Source organism: Nilaparvata lugens, chromosome 11 (genome assembly GCF_014356525.2).
Source record: "Nilaparvata lugens isolate BPH chromosome 11, ASM1435652v1, whole genome shotgun sequence".
NCBI lineage: Eukaryota > Metazoa > Arthropoda > Insecta > Hemiptera > Delphacidae > Nilaparvata > Nilaparvata lugens.
In genome coordinates this window covers 3,053,582-3,063,284 of record NC_052514.1, presented here as the reverse complement: position 1 = coordinate 3,063,284, position 9,703 = coordinate 3,053,582, and positions in this window count along the sequence as shown.

The window sequence follows — 9,703 nt, the reverse complement described above, 5'->3', positions numbered from 1 at the left end:
CTGATCAGATCATTGTTTAAATATTATACACAAATATCATAGAACAAAGATAAATTGAGAAGATATCCATAGTATAGGGTGTTTATGTTTCAAAATCATTAACTCAAGTAGTCCTGGTAGTTTTTTACTTTCCTTGCCCTATACTATAGGTAAGGAAAGTATTGCTTCCAAAAAAATTTAAGGTACCCTAATTTCATGTTTTCTATACGTTCAAGGTCCCCTGAGTCCAAAATCATGATTTTTGGGTGTGTTGGTCTGTGGGTGAGTGTGGGGTGTGTGTAGTGTGTTGTGGACCACGATAGCTCCATTCTAATCAACCGATTGACTTGAAATTTAAACTCGGTCATGTTGAGAGAATGGCGGATCAACGAATGCCAAAAGCAATGTATAAGGCCAGGATGGAGGGTAGAAGAAGACAAGGGAGGCCACGCAATCGATGGAGTGATGAAGTGGAGGATGATCTCCGGAGAATGGGAGTTGTGGCATGGAGACAAAAGGCATGTGACCGTGATGTGTGGAGGGCTCTAGTGCGAGAGGCTAAAGCTCACATCGAGCTGTAATGCCAGAAGAAGAAGATATGGGCCTCAAATTTATTAGAAAGCTTCCTACTCACTTGAAAAAGTGTGAAGATGTCATGTTTTTGAGAAGGAATTAAAAAGTTTTTTGATGCTTGGAGTATTCTATACCACAGAAGAGTTTGTGTGTAGAGAGGGTTCCTTTGTGTGATTTTTTTCTTCTTTTTTTGTAATACTGTATGTATTATAAATTTGACATTCCTATACTCTGATTAGGAGTCTCTGGGAAGCTTTAAAAACAAACAAACAACAACATAGCAAAGCGAGAAAGAGATAGCGCTATCCGCTTTGTGAATAAAGACAAGGCTAGCAATACAATTGCCAATCAAAAACTGCCATTCAACGTGGACCTCACTATAGTATCTCGAATTGTTCGAATAAATTAGGGATTGTGACAATCTCAAGTTTTTTCATCCTCAGTTATTCATTCTATCATGAAATTATTATTTTCCTGGTGTAAATAGGCTACACTTGAAATATAATTAATGAACAATTTAATAAGACTTAACAATTGATGAGAGTATAAGATCAGATTTTCCAGGACAACTTCAATCAGAACTTTTCACCATAAAAGACAGTGGAAATGGGAAGTGGGCAACAATGTCTTCCTATTTCTATCAGCGACCCGATAACGTCAATCCTACTATAGAGATAGTGAGTGATATGAGAAAATGTATCATACGTTGAAAGTGGAAATTAGAACATTAACACCCTATAGGTCTACCAGGGTTCTCCAACATTTTTCATCCAAGGGCCACATTGTTAACTCTTGAGAGGCTTAGACGGCCAATAATAAGGAGTACGTGGAATTTGACTTGTGGGGACACACCGACACGGGGACTAGGAGGGTGTGTAAAATTATTATATTCCCATTAAATAATTAGAGGAGTTTTAAGTAGGTTTAATTAAATCACAAGAAGAAACATACCAATTCAAGTCCAATTTATTGAGTGTAAAATAGTTATTTGTATATCTAGAGTGAGAAGTGCTGTTTTTTCTCCCTGAGGGAAAGTTTGAAGCCCTAGGCGAGCCGAGGGCAACAATTTTCCTGAGGGAGAAAAAACATTCTTCACTCGTGATATACCACAACATTTTCCTCCACCTACATTTTTATAAAACTGCAAATAAATAATTTTTTAAAACGTATGTGACCAAACAATGTGTTACAACATAATCTAAAAAGTAAACAGAAACAGCTGGCTTGTAATCACAGTTCTCCTCCGACAGCACATATCTGTCGGCTAAGTTGTAACAACAATGACAGCCACAACTACAGCTATGATGAAGTTCCCGTTTCAAATTTGATTAGTTGATAAGTATATTCGTTGGCTGGTATTTTGAATAACATGGATTAAAGAAAAAATATATAAATTTTTCTAGTATAGTGATATAAGTTTGTATCTAAATTTCAGCATACAAACATAAATTTTATAATATCATCAAATGTCTGGTTAGTTATTGAATTTAGTTGGTTTAATGACTACTCTATATGCTTCCTCATCTGAGCTTAGACCTTCTGACCTATTCAAATGTACGTTTTTAAAATAGAGATGCTTCCCATTTTATTAAATGGAGTCACTTTTCTCCCTTGTGAGTTTTTCTGTTTTTTTAGTACCGAGAGCGAAAATGACACTTTAGTATCATGTTTCAGGAGTAAAGTAAGTACTTTTGACAGTAGGTGGAGGAAAACATCTTACAGTATTGAAGTCTATTAATATATGAGTCCACGTTATAATGACAGTTGAGAGAGAGGCTAATTAGAGGGCCAATAATAAGGATGTACGTGGAATTTGACTTGTGGGGACACACACGACACGGGGGACTAGGAGGGTGTAAAATTATTATACTCCCATTAAAATAATATGAGGAGTTTTAAGTAGGTTTAATAAAAACACAAGAAGAATCATACCAATTCAAGTCCAATTTATTGAGTGTAAAATAGTTATTTGTATATCTAGAGTGAAAAGTGCTGTTTTTTCTCCCTGAGGGAAAAGTTTGAAGCCCGAGGCGAAGCCGAGGGCAACAATTTTCCTGAGGGAGAAAAAACATTTTTCACTCGTGATATACACAACATTTTTCCTCCACCTACATTTTTATAAAAACTGCAAATAAAATAATTTTAAAAACGTATGTGACCAAAACAATGTGTTACAACATAATCTAAAAAGTAAAGAGAAACAGCTGGCTTGTAATCACAGTTCTCCTCCGACAGCACTATCTGTCGGCTAAAGTTGTAACAACAATGACAGCCACAACTACAGCTATGATGAAGTTCCCGTTTCAAATTTGATTATTTAATAAGTAATATTCGTTGGCTGGTATTTCGAATAACATGGATTAAAAGAAAAAAATATATAAGTTTTTTTTAGTATATTGATATGAAGTTTGTAATAATAGTTTCAGCATACAAACATTTAAATTTTATATATCGATCAAATGTCTGGTTGAGGTATTGAATTTAGTTGGTTTAATGACTACTCTATATGCTTCCTCATCTGAGCTTAGACCTTCTGACCTATTCCAAGTGTACGTTTTTAAAATAGAGATGCTTCCCATGTTATTTAAATGGAGTCACTTTTACTCCCTAGGGAGTTTTTCTGTTTTTTAGTACCGAGAGCGAAAAAGTGACACTTAAGTATCATGTTTCAGGGAGCAAAGTAAGTACTTTTGACAGTAGGTGGAGGAAAAGGTCATAAGACAACTTGACAATACACGAATTCACAAAAAGTTATCAAGCTGAAAGAGAATACTTATTTCTGGTGAGAAGATTGCATTTGTTTTCCACTTGAAATGTCCGCCCATTTAGACACAGACAGTTCGCGCTAGGGACATGTAGCCTACAGTCCGTGCAGACAATTTGCTAATATCTCACAATGATTGATCGCTGCTTGTTTACAGCTGATTTTAAACTCATTAAGAAATAATTGAAAAGAGAGAGCTAGTAAGAGAAGAGCACTGTACTCACAGTTGTTGTCAAAAATGTGTATAGATATATATTTTTAAAAAACTGTTGCAATAACTCTCGGCGGGCCGGACAAAATCCATCCGCGGGCCGGATGCGGCCCGTGGGCCGTAGGTTGGAGAGCCCTGCCCTATACCATGGCGTATCAGTGATAGTAGTTTTAATTTTTCTGCTCAAAATTTTCAAGTTTATTTCAATATTATTGAAACTTTCGGATTGTTTAGTGTTATTTCCGGCTCTTATCAACCCTTCGAAATTCAAAATTCATCAGTCATATCTCGAATACGTATTCTCTGAGTGTTAATCTTTGAAAACAGAAATTTTAAACTTAACCTCACTTTGGACTATTTATGTGCCAAAATCAAGGAATTGAAGAAGTTTTGGGCAATTGCCTGTTTCTCTTTCCAAATATCGTGTTTGTGACTGTTCTAATAAATATCTTCTTATGCTATCTTTTCTCAATGCTATCTTTTGAATAATTTCTCAAAGAGACCGCTGTCTCTTATTTTAATTATTTTTGATTCCAATTGAAAAGCAACACTCTGCTATAACAAACATTTCTCTGAATCTAAACTCTTACAAACTTGAATTTCAATGACTTTAATAATATTGTCACTTTTTGTGCAGTTGAGAAGTTGATATTGTGGTAATTATTCATATTAAATGAAAGTAAACAGAGAGGACTTCATCAGAGATTGACAATCGTGTAATAACCGAAACCGGTCTTTCTAACTATCAATAAATATGTGTTTTTTGACAATTTTGTAGTATTTTTATTTCATAATAATATTGTTATCATACTACTAATAACTAACGATTTACTCTAGAATATGTACTAGTGACTACTAGCCTTTGAAATATGTTTGTTATTAAACTGTACTATAATTCAAGATCACAGCAAAATTTATTATCATTATTATTTTCAGAGTGCATTGACTCTTGAAGAAGCAGGAGAAAAAAGAGTTGAGTTGGATGAGGAGGTAGAGGAAGAAGAAGAAGAAAATTGGAAGGGAGAGGAGGAGGAGGAGAAGGACGACAAGAAGGAGCAGGAGGAACAAGGAGAAAAAGGGAAGGAGGAGGAGGTAGTGATGGAGAATGAGAAAAAGGAGGAGGAGGAAGAGAAGAAGAAAAAAATGGGAAGGAAGAAGAGGTGGTGATGAAGGATGAGAGGAAGGTGGAGGAGAAGGACGACAAAAAGGAGCAGGAGGAAGAAGGAGAAAATGAGAAGGAAGAGGAGGTGGCGATGGAGGATGAAAAAAGGAGGAGGAGAAAGGAAGGAAGAAGAAGAAAATGAGAAGAAAGAGGAGGTGATGATGGAGGATGAGGAGAAGGAGGAGGAGAAAGAAGAGGAGGAGGAGGAAGAAGGAGAAAATGGGAAGGAAGAGGAGGTGGTGATGGTGGATGAGAAGAAGGAGGAGGAAAATGGAAGAAAGAAAAAGAAAATGATAACAAAGAGGAGGTAGTGATGGAGAATGAGAAAAAGGAGGAGGAGGAAGAGAAGAAGAAGAAGAGAAGAAGAGAATGAGAAAATGAGAAGGAAGAGGAGGTGGCGATGTAGGATAAGTAGAAGGAGAAGGAGGAGGACGAGGAGAAGGAATTCTTCTTCTTCTTCTTCTCTTCTTCTTCTTATTCTTCTTCTCTTCTTCTTCTTCTTCTTCTTCTACTTCTTCTTGCATCATCATCATCATCTTCTTCTTCTTCTTCTTCTTCTTCTTCTTCTTCTTTTTCTTCTTCTTCTTTTTCTTCTTCTTCTTCTTCTTCTTCTTTTTCTTCTTCTTCTTCTCTTCTTCTTCTTCTTCTCTTCTTCTTCTTTTTCTTCTTCTTCTTCTTCTTCTTATTCATCGCTATTATTTGTCTTCCTTATTTTCTGTAGCACTTCTCTCCCATTCGATTATTCTTTTCTTTCTTCCTCCTCTTCTTCTTCTTCACCAACTTACCCAATGCCAACACGCTCTGCTCCATAATTTCTCTTATTCTGTTTTCTTTTTCTACTCCCTCTTGTTATTCTTATTCCACTTTATATCCTTTTTCATTGTCTCCTGTCTTCTTCTCCACAGGTCTGCCATTTCTTCTTCTCGTGTCATCTTCTTCCTCTCTTCCTTATCCAACTCCTGTCTTCTTCTTTTTCTTCTCCTACTTCTCCTTCTTCTCCTTCCTCTTCTTCCTTTTTCTTCCACTTCTGCATTTACCTCCTCTTTTCCTCGTACCACTTCCTTTCCTTCTCATTCTCCTTCTCATTCTCCTCCTCCTTCTCAACCACCTTCTCCTTCATCTTCCATTTCTGATCCATATTCTCTCTTGAATTTGATAAAAAATCCACCTCCTTCTCGCTTCTTCTTCTTCTTTATGATGTAAATTGATTGTAAAAGACTATAGGAAAAAAGATTGGCTAGAATTGATAAAACTACTTTGGTTTCGATCTTAGATGAATCTTCCTGAATGATCAGTGAGATTTGATGAATGCATTTTATTAATCTCATTAGGCCTAGCTACTCTTCATCATATTAGTATTATTCAGCTCAATAATTTCTTCTTATTCAGAGTTTCACTTTTCTGGCTTAAACGATTGGATTATATCCTCATTTTTCTTCAAAAGAAGAAGAAGAGAGAGAAGAAGAAGAAGAAGAGAGAGAAGAAGAAGAAGAGAAGAAGAAGAAGAAGAAGAAGAAGAAGAAGAAGAAGAAGAAAATGAGAAGAAAGAGGAGGTGGTGATGGAGGATGAGGAGAAGGAGGAGGAGAAAGAAGAGGAGGAGGAGGAAGAAGGAGAAAATGGGAAGGAAGAGGAGGTGGTGATGGTGGATGAGAAGAAGGAGGAGGAAAATGGAAGAAAGAAAAAGAAAATGATAACAAAGAGGAGGTAGTGATGGAGGATGAGGAGTAGGAGGAGGAGAAAAGAGAAGAAGAGAAGAAGAAGAAGAGAATGAGAAAATGAGAAGGAAGAGGAGGTGGCGATGTAGGATAAGTAGAAGGAGAAGGAGGAGGACGAGGAGAAGGAATTCTTCTTCTTCTTCTCTTCTTCTTCTTCTTCTTCTTCTTCTTCTTCTTCTTCTTCTTCTACTTCTTCTTCCATCATCATCATCATCTTCTTCTTCTTCTTCTTCTTCTTCTTCTTCTTCTTCTTCTTCTTCTTCTTCTTCTTCTTCTTCTTCTTCTTCTTCTTCTCTTCTTCTTCTTCTTCTTCTTCTTCTTCTTCTTCTTCTATTCTTCTTCTTCTTCTCTTCTTCTTCTTCTTCTTCTTATTCATCGCTATTATTTTTCTTCCTTATTTTCTTTGTAGCACTTCTCTCCCATTCGATTATTCTTTTCTTTCTTCCTCCTCTTCTTCTTCTTCACCAACTTACCCAACGCCAACACGCTCTGCTCCATAATTTCTCTTATTCTGTTTTCTTTTTCTACTCCCTCTTGTTATTCTTATTTCACTTTATATCCTTTTTCATTGTCTCCTTTCTTCTTCTCCACAGGTCTGCCATTTCTTCTTCTCGTGTCATCTTCTTCCTCTCTTCCTTATCCAACTCCTGTCTTCTTCTTCTTCTTTTTCTTCTCCTACTTCTCCTTCCTTTTTCTTCCACTTCTGCATTTACCTCCTCTTTTCTTCGTACCACTTCCTTTCCTTCTCATTCTCCTTCTCATTCTCCTCCCCCTCCTTCTCAACCACCTTCTCCTTCATCTTCCATTTCTGATCCATATTCTCTCTTGAATTTGATAAAAAATCCACCTCCTTCTCGCTTCTTCTTCTTCTTTATGAAGTAAATTGATTGTAAAAGACTATAGGAAAAAAGATTGGCTAGAATTGATAAACTGTCATTTGGTTTCGATTCTCAGATGAATCTTCCTTGAATGATCAGTGAAATTTGATGAATGCATTTTATTAATCTCATTAGGCCTAGCTACTCTTCATCATATTAGTATTATTCAGCTCAATAATTTCTTCTTATTCAGAGTTTCCACTTTTCTGGCTTAAAACGATTGGATTATATCCTCATTTTTTCTTCAAAAGAAGAAGAAGAAGAAGAAGAAGAAGAAGAAGAGAAAAAAAAGAAGAAGAAGAAGAAGAAGAAGAAGAAGAAGAAGAAGAAGAAGAAGAGAAGAAGATGATGATGATGATGATGATGATGATGATGAAGAAGAAGAAGAAGAAGAAGAAGAAGAAGAAGATGCAAGAAGAAGAAGAGAAAGAAGAATAAAAAGAAGAATAGAAAGAAGAAGAGAGAGAAGAAGAAGACAAACTAAGGGTTATTAATTTGTTTCTATATTTTTTAGTCCTATAGGTAGTTACTGTATCACTACCTTTACTATATCAACGGTATAAGACCAATGTGATTATTATTACAAATTATTTGAATCCTTCAACAAAATCGAACTTAATCTATATTGGAATCGATAGATAAATTATTTATCTACACAGTTTGACCTATGATATTTTTTGATAGAACGAATAGTTTTGATGTAATTCGAAGAGAACTGAAACTCTGCATTTACAATTCACGCTTGAAAGTACGATACAGTCTCAGGTCTCAGATACCAACGTAACGTGAATTTTAGTACAAATTCTAACCCAATACGTGAACAAAATAGAAATTTAACGATTGGAATCGATAGATAAATTATTTTTCCACACATTTTGTCTGATAATATTTTTTGATAGATTGAATAGTTTTGATGTAATTCGAAGAAAACTGAACCCCAGAATTTACAATTCACGCTTGAAAGTACAGTCTCAGTTCTCAGATACCAACGTAACGTTATTATTAGTACAAATTCTAACCCAATACGTGAACAAAATAGGAATTTAACGATTGAAATCGATAGATAATTATTTTTCCACACATTTTGTTTAATAATATTTTTTGATAGATTGAATAGTTTTGATGCAATTTGAAGAAAACTGAACCCCAGCATTTACAATTCACGCTTGAAAGTACAGTCTCAGTTCTCAGATACCAACGTAAAGTTATTATTAGTACAAATTCTAACCCAATACGTGAACAAAATAGGAATTTAACGATTGAAATCGATAGATAAATTATTTTTCCACACATTTTGTTTAATAATATTTTTTGATAGATTGAATAGTTTTGATGCAATTTGAAGAAAACTGAACACCAGCATTTACAATTCACGCTTGAAATTACAGTCTCGGGTCTCAGATACCAACGTAACGTGAATTTTAGTACAAATTCTAACCCAATACGTGAACAAAATAGAAATTTAACGATTGGAATCGATAGATAAATTATTTTTCCACACATTTTGTCTAATAATATTTTTCGATAGAATGAATAGTTTTGATGTAATTCGAAGAAAACTGAACCCCTGCATTTACAATTCACGCTTGAAATTACAGTCTCGGGTCTCAGATACCAACGTAAAGTTATTATTAGTACAAATTCTAACTAAATACCTCAACAAAATGAGAATTAATCTATTGGAAGCGATAGATAGATTATTTATCTATACATTTTGTCCTATAATATTGTTTGATAGAATGAATAGTTTTGATGTAATTCGTAGAAAACTGAAACCCTGCTTTGCAATATGCTTGTAAGTACAGTTTAGTTGCAATTTTATCCGCTAGACTGCAGCAGGCTTCGGAATCCCAGTCAACCAATCTCTTCATTGCTGAATCCACCAGTTTTGAGGATTCTCAAGCCTCATTTTTATGACTGAAAACTTGAACCAACTCTTATTACTCTTAGAACTTATTCTTCTTCTTATTCTTATTCTTCTTTTTCTTCTTCTTCTTCTTCTTCTTCTTCTTCTTCTTCTTCATCAATATCTTATTAGTTTTGTATAGTCTTCAATGATTTTCCATCAGAGCTCTTCAGCTTTTGAGTGAGGTATTGATTGATTGAGTACTTTATTTATGTAGATTACAATATATACTGGCTTATACACTTATATACAATAGCTTACAATACAGCAAAATTATAGATGAATTTACATAATATAGACTAAGAAAATAATTATTGAACTGTATATGATATGAAAAAGCAATTTGTAATATAATAGCTATAGATAATAATCATATTGTTATGCATCTACATAAATTGGCGGAGCTTTGGACATATCAATGTCCATTCTTCGGAAAGAATATAAAAATATCCTCACCACTAACTCTCTACCAAATGGGAATACAAGGTATGGGATACAAGAAGAAAACACGTGA